The sequence below is a fragment of the Schistocerca serialis genome, chromosome 9 (genome assembly GCF_023864345.2).
Source record: "Schistocerca serialis cubense isolate TAMUIC-IGC-003099 chromosome 9, iqSchSeri2.2, whole genome shotgun sequence".
Classification (NCBI taxonomy): domain Eukaryota; kingdom Metazoa; phylum Arthropoda; class Insecta; order Orthoptera; family Acrididae; genus Schistocerca; species Schistocerca serialis.
In genome coordinates, this window is record NC_064646.1 from 522,907,286 (window position 1) to 522,929,782 (window position 22,497).

Here is a 22,497-nt window from a genome sequence, read left to right on the forward strand (position 1 = left end):
CTTTGAGCATTCCCTGTGAGACCAGTATTAGTTTCCGATACACCTCAGCAGGTTCAATGTATTCCTAGGACCTTCACATTGACGATGAAACAAAGAAATCGCAACGGAATTAAATACAAAAGGCACAATGTCACCTTAAGTACAAGAATAGAGACTCTTCTTACAGTCGGTGCTTTGAGCAATCCCTGTGAGACCAGTATTAGTTTAAAATACACCACTGCAGGTTCAATGTATTCCTTGGACCTTCACATTGACGATGAAACACAGAAATCGCATCGGAATGAAATACAAAAGGCAAACTGCCGCGTAAGTACAAGAATAGAGACTCTTCTTACAGTCGGTGCTTTCAGCATTCCCTGTGAGACCAGTATTAGTTTCCGATACACCTCAGCAGGTTCAATGTATTCCTAGGACCTTCACATTGACGATGAAACACAGAAATCGCATCGGAATTAAATACAAAAGGCGCAATGCCGCCTTAAGTACAAGAATAGAGACTCTTCTTACAGTCGGTGCTTTGAGCATTCCCTGTGAGACCAGAATTAGTTTCCGATACACCACTCCAGGTTCAATGTATTCCTTGGACATTCACATTGACGATGAAACACAGATATCGCATCGGAATGAAATACAAAAGGCAAACTGCCGCGTAAGTACAAGAATAGAGACTCTTCTTACAGTCGGTGCTTTCAGCATTCCCTGTGAGACCAGTATTAGTTTCCGATACACCTCAGCAGGTTCAATGTATTCCTAGGACCTTCACATTGACGATGAAACACAGAAATCGCATCGGAATTAAATACAAAAGGCACAATGCCGCCTTAAGTACAAGAATAGAGACTGTTCTTACAGTCGGTGCATTGACCATTCCCTGTGAGACGAGTATTAGTTTCCGATACACCACTGCAGGTTCAATGTATTCCTTGGACGTTCACATTGACGATGAAACACAGAAATCGCATCGGAATTAAATACTAAAGGCGCAATGCCACCTTAAGTACTAGAATAGAGACTCTTCTTACAGTCGGTGCTTTCAGCATTCCCTGTGAGACCAGTATTAGTTTCCGATACACCTCAGCAGGTTCAATGTATTCCTAGGACCCTCACATTGACGATGAAACACAGAAATCGCATCGGAATTAAACACAAAGGGCACAATGTCGCCTTAAGTACAAGAATTGAGACTCTTCTTACAGTCGGTGCATTGACCATTCCCTGTGAAACCAGTATTAGTTTCCGATACACCACTCCATGTTCAATGTAGTTCTTGGACATTCACATTGACGATGTAACACAGAAATCGCATCGGAATGAAATACAAAAGGCAAACTGCCGCGTAAGTACAAGAATAGAGACTCTTCTTACAGTCGGTGATTTCAGCTTTCCCTGTGAGACCTGTATTAGTTTCCGATACACCTCAGCAGGTTCAATGTATCCCTAGGACCTTCACATTGACGATGAAACACAGAAATCGCATCGGAATTAAATACAAAAAGCACAATGTCGCCTTGAGTACAAGAATACAGACTCTTCTTACTGTCGGTGCTTTGAGCATGTCCTGTGAGACCAGAATTAGTTTCCGATACACCACTCCAGGTTCAATGTATTCCTTGGAAGTTCACATTGACGATGTAACACAGAAATCGCATCGGAATGAAATACAAAAGGCAAACTGCCGCGTAAGTAAACGAATAGAGACTCTTCTTACAGTCGGTGCTTTCAGCAATCCCTGTGAGACCAGTATTAGATTCCGATACACCTCAGCAGGTTCATTGTATTCCTAGGACCTTCACATTGACGATGAAACACAGAAATCGCATCGGAATTAAATACAAAAGGCACAATGTCGCCTTAAGTACAAGAAGAGACACTCTTCTTACAGTCGGTGTTTTGAGCAATCCCTGTGAGACCAGTATTAGTTTCCGATACACCACTGCAGGTTCAATGCATTCCTTGGACCTTCACATTGACGATGAAACCCAGAAATCGCATCGGAATGAAATACAAAAGGCTAAATGCCGCGTAAGCACAAGAATAGAGACTCTTCTTACAGTCGGTACTTTCAGTATTCCCTGTGAGACCAGTATTAGTTTCCGATACACCTCAGCAGGTTCAATGTATTCCTAGGACCTTCACATTGATGATGAAACACAGAAATCGCATCGGAATTAAATACAAAAGGCGCAATGCCGCCTTAAGTACAAGAATAGAGACTCTTCTTACAGTCGGTGATTTGACCATTCCCTGTGAGACCAGTATTAGTTTCCGATACACCACTGCAGGTTCAATGTATTCCTTGGACCTTCACATTGACGATGAAACACAGAAATCGCATCGGAATGAAATACAAAAGGCAAACTGTCGCGTAAGTACAAGAATAGTGACTCTTCTTACAATCGGTGCTTTCAGCATTCCCTGTGAGACCAGTATTAGATTCCGATACACCACTGCAGGTTCAATGTATTCCTAGGACCTTCACATTGACGATGAAACACAGAATTCGCATCGGAATTAAACACAAAGGGCACAATGTCGCCTTAAGTACAAGAATTGAAACTCTTCTTACAGTCGGTGCTTTGACCATTCCCTGTGAAACCAGTATTAGTTTCCGATACACCACTCCAAGTTCAATGTAATCCTTGGACATTCACATTGACGATGAAACACAGAAATCGCATCGGAATGAAATAAAAAAGCAAACTGCCGCGTAAGTACAAGAATAAAGACTCTTCTTACAGTCGGTGCTTTCAGCATTCCCTGTGAGACCTGTATTAGTTTCCGACACACCTCAGCAGGTTCAATGTATTCCTAGGACCTTCACATTGACGATGAAACACAGAAATCGCATCGGAATTAAATACAAAAAGCACAATGTCGCCTTAAGTACAAGAATAGAGACTCTTCTTACTGTCGGTGCTTTGAGCACGTCCTGTGAGACCAGAATTAGTTTCCGACACACCACTCCAGGTTCAATGTATTCCTTGGACCTTCACATTGACGATGAAATACAGAAATTGCATCGGAATGAAATACAAAAGGCAAACTGCCGCGTAAGTAAAGGAATAGAGACTCTTCTTACAGTCGGTGCTTTCAGCATTCCCTGTGAGACCAGTATTAGATTCCGATACACCTCAGCAGGTTCATTGTATTCCTAGGACCTTCACATTGACGATGAAACACAGAAATCGCATCGGAATTAAATACAAAAGGCACAATGTCAGCTTAAGTACAGGAATAGAGACTCTTCTTACAGTCGGTGCTTTGAGCATTCCCTGTGAGACCAGTATTAGTTTCCAATACACCAGTGCAGGTTCAATGTATTCCTTGGACCTTCACATTGACGACGAAACACAGATATCGCATCGGAATGAAACACAAAAGGCAAACTGCCGCGTAAGTACAAGAATAGAGACTCTTCTTACAGTCGGTGCTTTCAGCATTCCCTGTGAGACCAGTATTAGTTCCGATACACCTCAGCAGGTTCAATGTATTCCTAGGACCTTCACATTGACGATGAAACACAGAAATCGCATCGGAATTCAATACAAAAGGCGCAATGCCGCCTTAAGTACAAGAATAGAGACTCTTCTTACAGTCGGTGCTTTGAGCATTCCCTGTGAGACCACAATTAGTTTCCGATACACCACTCCAGGTTCAATGTATTCCTTGGACATTCACATTGACGATGAAACAGAGATATCGCATCGGAATGAAATACAAAAGGCAAACTGCCGCGTAAGTACAAGAATAGAGACTCTTCTTACAGTCGGTGCTTTCAGCTTTCCCTGTGAGACCTGTATTAGTTTCCGATACACCTCAGCAGGTTCAATGTATCCCTAGGACCTTCACATTGACGATGAAACACAGAAATCGCATCGGAATTAAATACAAAAAGCACAATGTCGCCTTGAGTACAAGAATACAGACTCTTCTTACTGTCGTTGCTTTGAGCATGTCCTGTGAGACCAGAATTAGTTTCCGATACACCACTCCAGGTTCAATGTATTCCTTGGAAGTTCACATTGACGATGTAACACAGAAATCGCATCGGAATGAAATACAAAAGGCAAACTGCCGCGTAAGTAAACGAATAGAGACTCTTCTTACAGTCGGTGCTTTCAGCAATCCCTGTGAGACCAGTATTAGATTCCGATACACCTCAGCAGGTTCATTGTATTCCTAGGACCTTCACATTGACGATGAAACACAGAAATCGCATCGGAATTAAATACAAAAGGCACAATGTCGCCTTAAGTACAAGAAGAGACACTCTTCTTACAGTCGGTGTTTTGAGCAATCCCTGTGAGACCAGTATTAGTTTCCGATACACCACTGCAGGTTCAATGCATTCCTTGGACCTTCACATTAACGATGAAACCCAGAAATCGCATCGGAATGAAATACAAAAGGCTAAATGCCGCGTAAGTACAAGAATAGAGACTCTTCTTACAGTCGGTACTTTCAGCATTCCCTGTGAGACCAGTATTAGTTTCCGATACACCTCAGCAGGTTCAATGTATTCCTAGGACCTTCACATTGACGATGAAACACAGAAATCGCATCGGAATGAAATACAAAAGGCGCAATGCCGCCTTAAGTACAAGAATAGAGACTCTTCTAACAGTCGGTGATTTGACCATTCCCTGTGAGACCAGTATTAGTTTCCGATACACCACTGCAGGTTCAATGTATTCCTTGGACCTTCACATTGACGATGAAACACAGAAATCGCATCGGAATGAAATACAAAAGGCAAACTGCCGCGTAAGTAAAGGAATAGAGACTCTTCTTACAATCGGTGCTTTCAGCATTCCCTGTGAGACCAGTATTAGATTCCGAAACACCTCAGCAGGTTCATTGTATTCCTAGGACCTTCACATTGACGATGAAACACAGAAATCACATCGGAATTAAATACAAAAGGCACAATGCCGCCTTAAGTGCAAGAATAGAGACTCTTCTTACAGTCGGTGCTTTGAGCATTCCCTGTGAGACCAGTATTAGTTTCCAATACACCACTGCAGGTTCAATGTATTCCTTGGACATACAAATCGCCGATGAAAAACAGAAATTATATCGGAATTAAATACAAAAGGCACAATGCCGCCTTAAGTGCAAGAATAGAGACTCTTCTTATAGTCGGTGCTTTGAGCATTCCCTGTGAGACCAGTATTAGTTTCTGATAGACCACTGCTGGTTCAGTGTATTCCTAGGACCTTCATATTGACGAAGGAACAAAGAAATCGCATCGGAATTAAATACAAAAGGCAAAATGCCGCCTTATGTACAAGAATACGGACTCTTCTTATAGTCGGGGCTTTGCGCATTCCCTATGAGATCAGTATTAGTTTCCGATACACCGCTGCAGGTTTAATGTATTCCTTGGACCTTCACATTGACGATGAAACACAGAAATTGCATCGGAATTAAATACAAAAGGCACAATGCCACCATAAGTACAAGAATAGAGACTCTTCTTACAGTCGGTGCTTTGAGCATTCCCTGTGAGACCAGTGTTAGTTTCCGATACACCACTGCAGGTTCAATGTATTCCTTGGACATACACATTGACGATGAAACACTGGAATTAAATCCAAATTAAACACAAAAGACTGAATGCCGCCTTAAGTACAAGAGGAGTGAGACTTCCTAGAGTCTGTGATTTTATCCTTTCCTGTGAGACCAGTATTAGTTTCCGATACACCACTGCAAGTTCAATGTATTTCTTGGTCCTTCACATTGACGATGAAATACAGAAATCGAATCGGAATTAAATACAAAAGGCACAATGCCGCCTTAAGTACAAGAATAGAGACTCTTCTTACAGTCGGTGCTTTGACCATTCCCTGTGAGACCAGTATTAGTTTCCGATACACCACTCCAAGTTCAATGTAATCCTTGGACATTCACATTGACGATGAAACACAGAAATCGCATCGGAATGAAATAAAAAAGGCAAACTGCCGCGTAAGTACAAGAATAGAGACTCTTCTTACAGTCGGTGCTTTCAGCATTCCCTGTGAGACCTGTATTAGTTTCCGACACACCTCAGCAGGTTCAATGTATTCCTAGGACCTTCACATTGACGATGAAACACAGAAATCGCATCGGAATTAAATACAAAAAGCACAATGTCGCCTTAAGTACAAGAATAGAGACTCTTGTTACTGTCGGTGCTTTGAGCATGTCCTGTGAGACCAGAATTAGTTTCCGACACACCACTCCAGGTTCAATGTATTCCTTGGACCTTCACATTGACGATGAAACACAGAAATTGCATCGGAATGAAATACAAAAGGCAAACTGCCGCGTAAGTAAAGGAATAGAGACTCTTCTTACAGTCGGTGCTTTCAGCATTCCCTGTGAGACCAGTATTAGATTCCGAAACACCTCAGCAGGTTCATTGTATTCCTAGGACCTTCACATTGACGATGAAACACAGAAATCACATCGGAATTAAATACAAAAGGCACAATGTCGCCTTAAGTACAGGAATAGAGACTCTTCTTACAGTCGGTGCTTTGAGCATTCCCTGTGAGACCAGTATTAGTTTCCAATACACCAGTGCAGGTTCAATGTATTCCTTGGACCTTCACATTGACGACGAAACACAGAAATGGCATCGGAATGAAACACAAAAGGCAAACTGCCGCGTAAGTACAAGAATAGAGACTCTTCTTACAGTCGGTGCTTTCAGCATTCCCTGTGAGACCAGTATTAGTTCCGATACACCTCAGCAGGTTCAATGTATTCCTAGGACCTTCACATTGACGATGAAACACAGAAATCGCATCGGAATTCAATACAAAAGGCGCAATGCCGCCTTAAGTACAAGAATAGAGACTCTTCTTACAGTCGGTGCTTTGAGCATTCCCTGTGAGACCACAATTAGTTTCCGATACACCACTCCAGGTTCAATGTATTCCTTGGACATTCACATTGACGATGAAACAGAGATATCGCATCGGAATGAAATACAAAAGGCAAACTGCCGCGTAAGTACAAGAATAGAGACACTTCTAACAGTCGGTGCTTTCAGCATTTCCTGTGAGACCAGTATTAGTTTCCGATGCACCTCAGCAGGTTCAATGTATTCCGAGGAAATTCACATTGACGATGAAACACAGAAATCGCATCGGAATTAAATGCAAAAGGCACAATGCTGCCTTTAGTACAAGAATAGAGACTCTTCTTACAGTCGGTGCTTTGAGAATTCTCTGTGAGACCAATATTAGTTTCCGATAAGCCACTGCAGGCACAATGTATTCCTTGGACCCTCACATTGACGATTAAACACAGATATCGCATTGGAATTAAATTCAAAAGGCACAATGCCGCCTTAAGTACAAGAATAGAGACTCTTCTTTCAGACGGTGCTTTGAGCATTCCCTGTGAGACCAGTATTAGTTTCCGATACACCACTGCAGGTTCAATGTATTCCTTGGACGTTCACATTGACGATGAAACACAGAAATCGCATCGGAATTAAATACAAAAGGCGCAATGCCGCCTTAAGTACAAGAATAGAGAATCTTCTTACAGTCGGTGCTTTGAGCATTCCATGTGAGACCAGTATTAGTTTCCGATACACCACTCCAGGTTCAATGTATTCCTTGGATCTACACATTGACGATGAAAAAGAGAAATCGCATCGGAATTAAATACAAAAGGCACAATGCCGCCTCAAGTACAATAATAGTGACTCTTCGTACAGTCGGTGCTTTGAGCATTCCCTGTGAGACCAATATTAGTTTCCGATACACCACTGCAGGTTCAGTGAATTGACTGGACATACACATTTACGATGAAACACTGAAATGACATCAGAATTAAATACAATAGGCACAATGCCGCCTTAAGTGCAAGAATAGAGACTCTTCTTACAGTCGGTGCTTTGAGCATTCCCTGTGAGACCAGTATTAGTTTCCAATACACCACTGCAGGTTCAATGTATTCCTTGGACATACAAATTGCCGATGAAAAACAGAAATTATATCGGAATTAAATACAAAAGGCACAATGCCGCCTTAAGTGCAAGAATAGAGACTCTTCTTATAGTCGGTGCTTTGAGCATTCCCTGTGAGACCAGTATTAGTTTCTGATAGACCACTGCTGGTTCAGTGTATTCCTAGGACCTTCATATTGACGAAGGAACAAAGAAATCGCATCGGAATTAAATACAAAAGGCTAAATGCCGCCTTATGTACAAGAATACGGACTCTTCTTATAGTCGGGGCTTTGCGCATTCCCTATGAGATCAGTATTAGTTTCCGATACACCGCTGCAGGTTTAATGTATTCCTTGGACCTTCACATTGACGATGAAACACAGAAATTGCATCGGAATTAAATACAAAAGGCACAATGCCACCATAAGTACAAGATTAGAGACTCTTCTTACAGTCGGTGCTTTGAGCATTCCCTGTGAGACCAGTGTTAGTTTCCGATACACCACTGCAGGTTCAATGTATTCCTTGGACATACACATTGACGATGAAACACTGGAATTAAATCCGAATTAAACACAAAAGACTGAATGCCGCCTTAAGTACAAGAGGAGTGAGACTTCCTAGAGTCTGTGATTTTATCCTTTCCTGTGAGACCAGTATTAGTTTCCGATACACCACTGCAAGTTCAATGTATTCCTTGGTCCTTCACATTGACGATGAAATACAGAAATCGAATCGGAATTAAATACAAAAGGCACAATGCCGCCTTAAGTACAAGAATAGAGACTCTTCTTACAGTCGGTGCTTTGAGCATTCCCTGTGAGACCAGTATTAGTTTCCGATACACCACTGCAGGTTCAATGTATTCCTTGGACCTTCACATTGACGATGAAACACAGAAATCGCATCGGAATTAAATACAAAATGCATAATGCCGCCTTAAGTACAAGAATAGAGACTCTTCTTACAGTCGGTGTTTGAGCATTCCCTGTGACACCAGTATTAGTTTTCGATACACCACTGCAGGCACAATGTATTCCTTGGACCTTCAAATTGACGATGAAACACAAAAATCGCATCGGAATTAAATTCAAAAGGCACAATGCCGCCTTAAGTACGAGAATAGAGACTCTTTTTACAGTCGGTGCTTTGAGCATTCCCTGTGGGACCAGTATTAGTTTCCGATACACCACTGCAGGTTAAATGTATCCCTTGGACTTTCACATTGACGATGAAACAGAGAAATCGCATCGAAATTATATTCAAAAGGCACGTTGCCGCCTTAAGTACAGAAATAGAGACCATTCTTACAGTCGGTGCTTTGAGCATTCCCTGTGAACCCAGTATTAGTTTACGATACACCACTGCAGGTTCAATGTATTCCTTGGACCTTCACATTGACGATGAACCACAGAAATCGCATCGGATTTAAGTACAAAAGGCACAATGCCGCCTTATGTACAAGAATAGAGACTCTTCTTACGGTCGGTGTTTGAGCATTCCCTGTGAGACCAGTATTAGTTTCCGATACACCACTGCAGGTACAATGTATTCCTTTGAAAATTCACATTGACGATGAAAAACAGAAATCGCATCGGAATGAAATACAAAAGGCAAACTGCCGCGTAAGTACAGGAATAGAGACTCGTCTTACAGTCAGTGTTTTGAGCATTCTCTGTGAGACCAGTATTAGTTTCCGATACACCACTGCAGGTTCAATGTATTCCTTGGACCTTCACATTGTCGATGAAACACAGAAATCGCATCGGAATTAATACAAAAGGCACAAGCCGCCCTAAGTACAAGAATAGCGTCTCTTCTTACAGTCGGTGCTTTGAGCATTCCGTGTGAGACCAGTATTAGTTTCCGATACACCACTGCAGGTTCAATGTATTCCTTGGACCTTCACATTGACTATGAAACACCGAAATCGCATCGGAATTAAATACAAAAGACACAACGCCGCCTTAAGTACAAGAATAGAGACCCTTCTTACGGTCGGTGCTTTGAGCATTCCCTGTGAGACCAGTATTAGTTTCCGATACACCACTGCAGGTTCAATGAATTGACGGGACATACACATTTACGATGAAACACTGAAATGACATCAGAATTAAATACAAAAGGCACAATGCCGCCTTAAGTACAAGATTAGAGACTCTTCTTACAGATGGTGCTTTGAGCATTCCCTGTGAGACCAGTATTAGTTTAGAATACACCACTGCAGGTTCAATATATTCCTTGGACATACACATTGCCGATGAAAAACAGAAATTAATTCGGAATTAAATACAAAAGGCACAATGCCGCCTAAGTGCAAGAATAGAGACTCTTCTTACAGTCGGTGCTATGAGCATTCCCTGTGAGACCAGTATTAGTTTCCGATACACCACTGCAGGTTCAATGTATTCCTTGGAATTTCACATTGACGATGAAACACAGAAATCGCATTGGAATTAAGTACAAAAGGCACATTGCCATCTTAAGTACAAGAATAGAGACTCTTCCTACAGTCGGTGCTCTCAGCATTCCCTGTGAGACCTGTATTAGTTTCCGATACACCTCAGCAGGTTCAATGTGTTCCTAGGACCTTCACATTGACGATGAAACACAGAAATCGCATCGGAATTAAATACAAAAGGCACAATGTCGCCTTAAGTACAAGAATAGAGACTCTTCTTACAGTCGGAGCTTTGAGCATTCCCTGTGAGACCAGTATTAGTTTCCGATACACCACTGCAGGTTCAATGTATTCCTTGGACCTTCACATTGACGATGAAACACAGAAATCGCATCGGAATGAAATACAAAAGGCAAACTGCCGCGAAATACAAGAATAGAGACTCATCTTACAGTCGGTGCTTTCAGCATTCCCTGTGAGACCAATATTAGTTTCCGATACACCTCAGCAGGTTCAATGTATTCCTAGGACCTTCACATTGACGATGAAACACAGAAATCGCATCGGAATTAAATACAAAAGGCGCAATGCCGCCTTAAGTACAAGAATAGAGACTCATCTTACAGTCGGTGCTTTGAACATTCCCCGTGAGACCAGAATTAGTTTCCGATACGCCACTCCAGGTTCAATGTATTCCTTGGACCTTCACATTGACGATGAAACACAGAAATCGCATCGGAATTAAATACAAAAGGCGCAATGCCACCTTAAGTACAAGAATAGAGACTCTTCTTACAGTCGGTGCTTTGAGCATTCCCTTTGAGACTATAAGTTTCTGATACACCACTGCAGGTTCAATGTGTTCCTTGGACCTTCACATTGACGATGAAACACAGAAATGGCATCGGAATTAAATACAAAAGGCTCAATGCCGTCTTAAGTACAAGAATAGAGACTCTTCTTACGGTCGGTGCTTTGTGCATTCCATGTGAGACCAGTATTAGTTTCCGATACACCACTGCAGGTTCAATGTATGCCTCGGACCTTCACATTGACGATGAAACACAGAAATCACATCGGAATTAAATTCAAAAAGCACAATGCCGCCTTAAATATAAGAAGAGAGACTCTTCTTACAGTCGGTATGTTGAGTATTCCCTGTGAGACCAGTATTAGTTTCCGATACACCACTGAAGGTTCAATGTATTCCTTGGACATACACATCGACGATAAAACACTGAAATTACATCGGAATTAAATACAAAAGACTCAATGTCGCCTTAAGTATAAGAGGAGTGAGACTTCTTAGAGTCTGTGTTTTTATCCTTTCCTGTGAGACCAGTATTAGTTTCCGATACACCACTGCAAGTTCAATGTATTCCTTGGTCCTTCACATTGACGATGAAATACAGAAATCGAATCGGAATTAAATACAAAAGGCACAATGCCGCCTTAGGTACAAGAATATAGACTCTTCTTACAGTTGGTGCATTGAGCATTCCCTGTGAGACCAGTATTAGTTTCCGATACACCACTGCAGGTTCAATGTATTCCTTGGATCTTCACATTGACGAGGAAAAAGAGAAATCGCATCGGAATTAAATACAAAAGGCACAATGCCGCCTCAAGTACAAGAATAGTGACTCTTCGTACAGTCGGTGCTTTGAGCATTCCCTGTGAGACCAGTATTAGTTTCCGATACACCACTGCAGGTTCAATGAATTGACTGGACATACACATTTACGATGAAACACTGAAATGACATCAGAATTAAATACAAAAGGCACAATGCCGCCTTAAGTGCAAGAATAGAGACTCTTCTTACAGTCGGTGCTTTGAGCATTCCCTGTGAGACCAGTATTAGGTTCCGATACACCACTGCAGGTTCAATGTATTCCTTGGACCTTCACATTGACGATGAAACACAGAAATCGCATCGGAATTAAATACAAAAGGCGCAATGCCACTTTAAGTACAAGAATGGAGACTCTTCTTACAGTCGGTGCTTTGAGCATTCCCTTTGAGACTATAAGTTTCTGATACACCACTGCAGGTTCAATGTGTTCCTTGGACCTTCACATTGACGATGAAACACAGAAATGGCATCGGAATTAAATACAAAAGGCTCAATGCCGTCTTAAGTACAAGAATAGAGACTGTTCTTACAGTCGGTGCTATGAGCATTCCCTGTGAGACCAGTATTAGTTTCCGATACACCACTGCTGGTTCAATGTAATCCTTGGACCTTCACATTGACGATGAAACACAGAAATCGCGTCCGAATTAAATACAAAAGGCGCAATGCCGCCTTAAGTACAAGAATAGAGACTCTTCTTACAGTCGTTGCTTTGAGCATTCCCAGTGAGACCAGTATTAGTTTCCGATACACCACTGCAGCTTCAATGTATTCCTTGGACCTTCACATTGACGATGAAACACAGAAATCGCATCGGAATTAAATACAAAGGCGCAATGCCGCCTTAACTACAAGATTAGAGACTCTTCTTACAGTCGGTGCTTTGAGCATTCCCTTTGAGACCAGTATAAGTTTCTGATACACCACTGCAGGTTCAATGTATTCCTTGGACCTTCACATTGACGATGAAACACAGAAATCGCATCGGAATTAAATACAAAAGGCACAATGCCGCCCTAAGTACAAGAATTGCGACTCTTCTTTCAGTCGGTGCTTTGAGCATTCCGTGTGTTACCAGTATTAGTTTCCGATACACCACTCCAGGTTCAATGTATTCCTTGGACCTTCACATTGACGATGAAACAACGAAATCGCATCGTAATTAAATACAAAAGACACAACGCCGCCTTAAGTACAAGAATGGAGACTCTTCTTACGACCGGTGCTTTGAGCATTCCCTGTGGGACCAGTATTATTTTCCGATACACCACTGCAGGTACAATATATTCCTTTGACCTTCACATTGACGATGAACCACAGAAACCCCATCGGATTTAAGTACAAAAGGCACAATGCCGCTTTATGTACAAGAATAGAGACTCTTCTTACGGTCGGTGCTTTGAGCATTCCGTGTGAGACCAGTATTATTTTCCGATACACCACTGCGGGTTCAATGTGTTCCTTGGACCTTCACATTGACGATGAAACACAGAAATGGCATCGGAATTAAATACAAAAGGCTCAATGCCGTCTTAAGTACAAGAATAGAGACTGTTCTTACAGTCGGTGCTATGAGCATTCCCTGTGAGACCAGTATTAGTTTCCGATACACCACTGCTGGTTCAATGTAATCCTTGGACCTTCACATTGACGATGAAACACAGAAATCGCATCCGAATTAACCCTGCTGTTCTGTTCACTTTTACTTGACATATATACTGTTCGGGTCAATATGACCCGACATATCAAAATGCTTTAGAAACATAAATTTTGGTACAGTTTTAGCTATCGACATTGTTGTTCTATTCCAGTACCTTGTTAGTAATAATAATAATAATAATAATAATAATAATAATGGTAATAATAATAATAATAACAATGCATACAACTTTATTGAGGGATATTTTTCATTTAAATATGCACATAAATTTGAAACAACAGACAGTTTCCATTACAGGCATTCAACTTAGAAAGCACTACAGTTTTTCCATACTTCTATTCTTATTGTTGACAGTTTAGACGTAAGTATTGACATTTTCTAACAACAGACAGTTGTCATTACAGATATTCATCTTAGAGCACACTACAGTACAGAACACACTACAGTTTTTTTATTACATTCCAACATAGAAAGCACTACAACTTTAGAATCCTCTCTTCTTACTGATTGTAGTTTAGGCACAAGTATTCACATAAATTTGAAACAACAGAATTTTCAATACAATCATCTTATAAAATACTACAGTTCTTTTCTTACTGCTTGCACTGTGGACACAAGTAGGTTACATGTTTCTTGCAAATATGTTTACTACATTTTCCACACACCATGTTTGTTTTATTGTCATTACTTGATGGACAGAACTTACAGCGTGCACGTTTTGTAGATTTTCTTGTTGTTACCGATTCTGACACACCACCCACATCATTCGGGTTTTGGATGCTTGTGACCATTCTCAAAGAATCTTCTGTTCTTGGGAAATGCGTTCTTGATGCAATATGTTCTTTTATCAGTGACTTTCCAAGTTCCTCCAAGAATATTCTCCTTCTAGTCAATTTGCTTGCATTCCAATTAGGGTCAACCGAAATCCACAAAACGTATGCATTATAAGCAGAAACATCAAGAATATTGTAGAAAACTATCATTGGCCACCTATTACTTTTTCGTTTGCATGTATATGTACCTAATAACTGATCAAGCGTGTCTACAGCACCTTTGGTTGAATTATAGTCCAAAATCATTTTTGGCTTCTTATCAGCCCTGTCACTGATTTCCGCATCATGGTGGAGAGTGCTCATAAGTACAACATTCTTGTGTCTCTTAGGAATATAATTAACCACAGTAGTGTCATTTGTGAAGTAAAATGAAGAGCTGTGTACCTCCTTGTTGGTCATTTTGTGTGGAAGCTCCGGCTTATTTTTCCGTATAGTTCCCAACATAGTCAATTTCCTTTTCAGAAGCAGCTGCCCCAAATTGTACGACGTAAAAAAGTTGTCACACGTGATATTCTGACCACGTAACTCAGAAGTGAGATCAGATACCACCCTCATTCCCTGATTTCTTTCTGGTGCCGCTCCACTCACCTTTCCTGTATAAATTTGGGCTTTCAGTACGTATGAAGTTTTGCTGTCACACATGGTCCATATTTTGATCCCATATTTTGCCGGTTTACTTGGGATATACTGCTTGAATGGACAGCGACCTCTAAATGCTACTAACTGCTCGTCAACAGTAACATTTTCTCCTGGATTATACAGTTTAGGAAGGACCTCTACCCACTTCTCCCAAATACTACGAATTGCGGCAAGTTTGTCAGTACGTCGTCTTTCCTCTCTAGTAGATTTCTTGTCAAATCGCAGGACACGTGATATCTTACAGAATGTTTCATGAGACATGGTTGCTCGAAATATGTTTCGCCCAGTATCTTTATCCCACAAACTTTTTGTAGACTCCCCATGAGATCGATATACACCCGCTAGGAGTAAGAGTCCTAAGTATGCATGGAAAACAGAACCATCAATATCTGTCCACTGTTCACCATAAACTCGCTGCCCTTCAATATTTGTCATCTCTATTATTTCATTTTGAAGCGCTGTGTGAAATACTGCTTCAAATGAACATTTTACATCAGATATTCTGCTGACTGCATACCTGGTAACTCCTGGGGTACTCTTGATGATGTTCGAAGCTGGTAGGCGACCATGTTGTGCTGGTGGATGCAACTGCCATTCTATATTCCCATTTTTAGAAAGAAAAGTCTCTACACTATTTTGTATGGGCTGTGGACTGTCGTAACTGTCATCGGAACACTCGCTTTCAGATGCATTGCTGATGTGATCTTCAAACTCAGAAAGTGATCCTTCATCTGGTGAGGCATTTACTATTTCTTCCAACTCACGATCATTCAATGGTCTCATCGCCATGGTGTCACAAGTCAAACTGGGCAGAAACAAAGCATTCCAATTATTGAGAACTGCCAATTATTATTTCCTGGGGAAAGCAACAAACAAGCCCATTGTTGTGAACGCATGGAGCTTTAGGTGATTGTTGAGAGTAAGTTGGAATGATGCAGTCACTATTCCCACACAACACAACAAAAATAATTTTCGCCATTTCCAGATTTTAGAAATAAATACGAGTTACACTAAACATATTTGTGTCGGGTCATTATGACCCGAACATTACATATGCAACTATTACAGTTGAAGCCCAAACTTCTTAAACTTTTTTAAAACCTTTTAAAACACATGCTGCTCATCCATTTTCAGACAAAGTCACAAAGTTTCATAAATATATATTGGTATTTACATAATGTAAAATAACGTTCATATTCGTTTCGGGTCATATAGACCCGAACAGAACAGCAGGGTTAAATACAAAAGGCGCAATGCCGCCTTAAGTACAAGAATAGAGACTCTTCTAACAGTCGTTGCTTTGAGCATTCCCAGTGAGACCAGTATTAGTTTCCGATACACCACTGCAGCTTCAATGTATTCCTTGGACCTTCACATTGACGATGAAACACAGAAATCGCATCGGAATGAAATACAAATGGCAAACTGCCGCGTAAGTACAAGAATAGAGTCTCGTCTTACAGTCAGTGTTTTGAGCATTCCCTGTGAGACCTGTATTAGTTCCCGATACACCACTGCAGGTCAATGTATTCCTTGGACGTTCAGATTGACGATGAAACACAGAAATCGCATCGGAATTAAATACAAAAGGCACAATGTCGCCTTAAGTACAAGAATAGAGACTCTCCTTACACTCGGTACTTTGAGCATTCCCTGTGAGACCAGTATTAGTTTCCGATACACCACTGCCGGTTCAATGTACTCCTTGGACATACACATCGACGATAAAACACTGAAATTGCATCGTAATTAAATACAAAAGACTCAATGCCACCTTAAGTACAAGAGGAGTGAGACTTCTTTGAGTCTGTGTTTTTATCCTTTCCTGTGAGACCAATATTAGTTTCTGATACACCACTGCAAGTTCAATGTATTCCTTGGACCATCACATTGACGATGAAAGATAGAAATCGCATCGGAATTAAATACAAAAGGCACAATGCCGCCTTAAGTACAAGAATAGAGACTCTTCTTACGGTCGGTGCTTTGTGCATTCCCTGTGAGACCAGTATTAGTTTCCGATACACCACTGCAGGTTCAATGTATGCCTCAGACCTTCACATTGATGATGAAACACAGAAATCGCATCGGAATTAAATACAAAAAGCACAATGCCGCCTTAAATACAAGAATAGAGGCTCTTCTTACAGTCGGTATGTTGAGTATTCCCTGTGAGACCAGTATTAGTTTCCGATACACCACTGCAGGTTCAATGTATTCCTTGGATCTTCACATTGACGAGGAAAAAGAGAAATCGCATCGGAATTAAATACAAAAGGCACAATGCCGCCTCAAGTACAAGAATAGTAACTCTTCGTACAGTCGGTGCTTTGAGCATTCCCTGTGAGACCAGTATTAGTTTCCGATACACCACTGCAGGTTCAATGAATTGACTGGACATACACATTTACGATGAAACACTGAAATGACATCAGAATTAAATACAAAAGTCACAATGCCGCCTTAAGTGCAAGAATAGAGACTCTTCTTACAGTCGGTGCTTTGAGCATTCCCTGTGAGACCAGTATTAGGTTCCGATACACCACTGCAGGTTCAATGTATTCCTTGGACCTTCACATTGACGATGAAACACAGAAATCGCATCGGAATTAAATACAAAAGGCGCAATGCCACCTTAAGTACAAGAATAGAGACTCTTCTTACAGTCGGTGCTTTGAGCATTCCCTTTGAGACTATAAGTTTCTGATACACCACTGCAGGTTCAATGTGTTCCTTGGACCTTCACATTGACGATGAAACACAGAAATCGCATCGGAATTAAATACAAAAGGCTCAATGCCGTCTTAAGTACAAGAATAGAGACTGTTCTTACAGTCGGTGCTATGAGCATTCCCTGTGAGACCAGTATTAGTTTCCCATACACCACTGCTGGTTCAATGTATTCCTTGGACCTTCACATTGACGATGAAACACAGAAATCGCATCCGAATTAAATACAAAAGGCGCAATGCCGATTAAGTACAAGAATAGAGACTCTTCTTAGAGTCGTTGCTTTGAGCATTCCCTGTGAGACCAGTATTAGTTTCCGATACACCACTGCAGCTTCAATGTATTCCTTGGACCTTCACATTGACGATGAAACACAGAAATCGCATCGGAATGAAATACAAAAGCAAACTGCCGCATAAGTACAAGAATAGAGACTCTTCTTACAGTCGGTGCTTTCAGCATTCCCTGTGAGACCAGTATAAGTTTCCGATACACATCAGCAGGTTCAATGTATTCCTAGGACCTTCACACTGACGATGAAACACAGATATCGCATCGGAATTAAATACAAAGGCGCAATGCCGCCTTAAGTACAAGATTAGAGACTCTTCTTACAGTCGGTGCTTTGAGCATTCCCTGTGAGACCAGAATTAGTTTCCGATACACCACTCCAGGTTCAATGTATTCCTTGGACATTCACATTGACGATGAAACACAGATATCGCATCTGAATGAAATACAAAAGGCAAACTGCCGCGTAAGTACAGGAATAGAGACTCTTCTTACAGTCGGTGCTTTCAGCATTCCCTGTGAGACCAGTATTAGCTTCCGATACACCTCAGCAGGTTCAATGTATTCCTAGGACCTTCACATTGACGAAGAAACACAGAAAACGCATCGGAATTAAATACAAAAGGCACAATGCCGCCTCAAGTACAAGAATAGTGACTCTTCGTACAGTCGGTGCTTTGAGCATTCCCTGTGAGACCAGTATTAGTTTCCGATACACCACTGCAGGTTCAATGAATTGACTGGACATACACATTTACGATGAAACACTGAAATGACATCAGAATTAAATACAAAAGGCAGAATGCCGCCTTAAGTGCAAGAATAGAGACTCTTCTTACAGTCGGTGCTTTGAGCATTCCCTGTGAGACCAGTATTAGGTTCCGATACACCACTGCAGGTTCAATGTATTCCTTGGACCTTCACATTGACGATGAAACACAGAAATCGCATCGGAATTAAATACAAAAGCAAACTGCCGCATAAGTACAAGAATAGAGACTCTTCTTACAGTCGGTGCTTTGCGCATTCCCTGTGAGACCAGTATTAGTTTCCGATACACCACTGCAGGTTCAATGTATTCCTTGGACCTTCACATTGACGATGAAACACAGAAATCGCATCGGAATTAAATACAAAAGGCGCAATGCCACCTTAAGTACAAGAATAGAGACTCTTCCTACAGTCGGTGCTTTGAGCATTCCCTGTGAGACCAGTATTAGTTTCCTATACACCACTGCAGGTTCAATGTATTCCTTGGACCATCACATTGACGATGAAACACAGAAATCGCATCGGAATTAAATACAAAAGGCACAATGCCGCCTTAAGTACAAGAATAGAGACTCTTCTTACGGTCGGTGCTTTGAGCATTCCCTGTGAGACCAGTAATAGTTTCCGATACACCACTGCAGGTTCAATGTATGCCTCGGACCTTCACATGGACGATGCAACACCGAAATCGCATCGGAATTAAATATAAAAGGCACAATGCCGCCTTAAATACAAGAATAGAGACTTTTCTTACAGTCGGTATTTTGAGTATTCCCTGTGACACCAGTATTAGTTTCCGATACACCACTGCAGGTTCAATGTATTCCTTGGACGTACACATCGACGATAAAACACTGAAATGAAATCGGAATTAAATACAAAAGACTCAATGCCGCCTTAAGTGCAAGAATAGAGACACTTCTTACAGTCGGTGCCTTGAGCATTCCCTGTGAGACCAGTATTAGTTTCTGATAGACCACTGCAGGTGCAATGTATTCCTAGGACCTTCACATTGACGAAGAAACAAAGAAATCGCATCGGAATTGAATACAAAAGGCACAATGCCACCATAAGTACAAGTATAGGGACCTTCTTACAGTCGGTGGTTTGAGCATTCCCTGCGAGATCAGTGTTAGTTTCCGATACACCACTGCAGGTTCATTGTATTTCTTGGACATACACATTGACGATGAAACACTGGAATTAAATCGGAATTAAACACAAAAGACTCAATGCCGCCTTAAGTACTAGAAGAGTGAGACTTCTTAGAGTCTGTGTTTTTATCCTTTCCTGTGAGACCAGTATTAGTTTCCGATACACCACTGCAGGTTCAATGTATTCCTTGGTCCTTCACATTGACGATGAAACACAGAAATCGCATCGGAATTAAATACAAAAGGCACAATGCCGCCTTAAGTACAAGAATAGAGACTCTTCTTACAGTCAGTGTTTGAGCATTCCCTGTGAGACCAGTATTAGTTTTCGATACACCACTGCAGGCAGAATGTATTCCTTGGACCTTCAAATTGACGATGAAACACAAAAATCGCATCGGATATAAATTCAAAAGGCACAATGCCGCCTTAAGTACAAGAATAGAGACCCTTCTTACAGTCGGTGCTTTGAGCCTTCCCTGTGGGACCAGTATTTGTTTCCGATACTCCACTGCAGGTTAAATGTATCCCTTGGACCTTCACATTGACGATGAAACACAGAAATCGCATCGGAAATAAATTCAAAAGGCACAATGCCGCCTTAAGTACAAAAATAAAGACCATTCTTACAGTCGGTGCTTTGGGCATTCCCTGTGAGACCAGTATTAGTTTCCGATACACCACTGCAGGTTCAGTGTATTCCTTGGACCTTCACATTGACGATGAACCACAGAAATCGCATCGGATTTAAGTACAAAAGGCACAATGCCGCCTTATGTACAAGAATAGAGACTCTTCTTACAGTCGGTGTATTGAGCATTCCCTGTGAGACCAGTATTAGTTTCCGATACACCACTGCAGGTACAATGTATTCCTTGGAAATTCACATTGACGATGAAAAACAGAAATCGCATCGGAATTAAATACAAAAGACACAACGCCGCCTTAAGTACAAGAATAGAGACTCTTCTTACGGTTGGTGCTTTGAGCATTCCCTGTGAGACCAGTATTAGTTTCCGATACACCACTGCAGGTACAATATATTCCTTGGACCTTCACATTGACGATGAAACACTGAAATGACATCGGAATTAAATACAAAAGGCACAATGCCGCCTTAAGTACAAGAATAGAGACTCTTCTTACAGTCGGTGCTTTGAGCATTCCCTGTGAGACCAGTATTAGTTTCCAATACACCATTGCAGGTTCAATGTATACCTTGGACATACACATTGCCGATGAAAAACAGAAATTATATCGGAATTAAATACAAAAGACACAATGCCGCCTTAAGTGCAAGAATAGAGACTCTTCTTACAGTCGGTGTTTGAGCATTCCCTGTGAGACCAAAATTAGTTTCCGATACACCACTGCAGGTTCAATGTATTCCTTGGACCATCACGTTGACGATGAAACACAGAAATCGCTTCGGAATTAAATACAAAAGGCACAATGCCGCCTTAAGTACAAGAATAGAGACTCATCTTACGGTCGGTGCTTTGAGCATTCCCTGTGAGACCAGTATTAGTTTCCGATACACCACTGCAGGTTCAATGTATTCCTTGGATCTTCACATTGACGAGGAAAAAGAGAAATCGCATCGGAATCAAATACAAAAGGCACAATGCCGCCTCAAGTACAAGAATAGTGACTCTTCGTACAGTCGGTGCTTTGAGCATTGCCTGTGAGACCAGTATTAGTTTCCGATACACCACTGCAGGTACAATATATTCCTTGGACCTTCACATTGACGATGAAACACAGTAATCGCATCGGAATGAAATACAAAAGGAAAACTGCCGCGTAAGTACAAGAATAGAGACTCGTCTTACAGTCAGTGTTTTGAGCATTCCCTGTGAGACCAGTATTAGTTCCCGATACACCACTGCAGGTTCAATGTATTCCTTGGACCTTTACATTGACGATGAATTACAGAAATCGCATCGGAATTAAATACAAAAGGCACAATGTCGCCTTAAGTACAAGAATAGAGACTCTCCTTACAGTCGGTGCTTTGAGCATTCCCTGTGAGACCAGTATTAGATTCCGATACACCACTGCCGGTTCAATGTATTCCTTGGACCTTCACATTGACAATGAAACACAGAAATCGCATCGGAATTAAATACAAAAGGCACAATGCCGCCTTAAGTACAAGAATAGAGACTCTTCTTACGGTCGGTGCTTTGAGCATTCCCTGTGAGACCAGTATTAGTTTCCGATACTCCACTGCAGATTCAATGTATTCCTCAGACCTTCACATTGACGATGAAACGCTGAAATTACATCGGAATTAAATACAAAAGGCACAATGCCGCCTTAATAACAAGAATAGAGACTCTTCTTACAGTCGGTGCTTTGAGCATTCCCTGTGCGACCAGTATTAGTTTCCGATACACCACTGCAGGTTCAATGTATACCTTGGACATACACA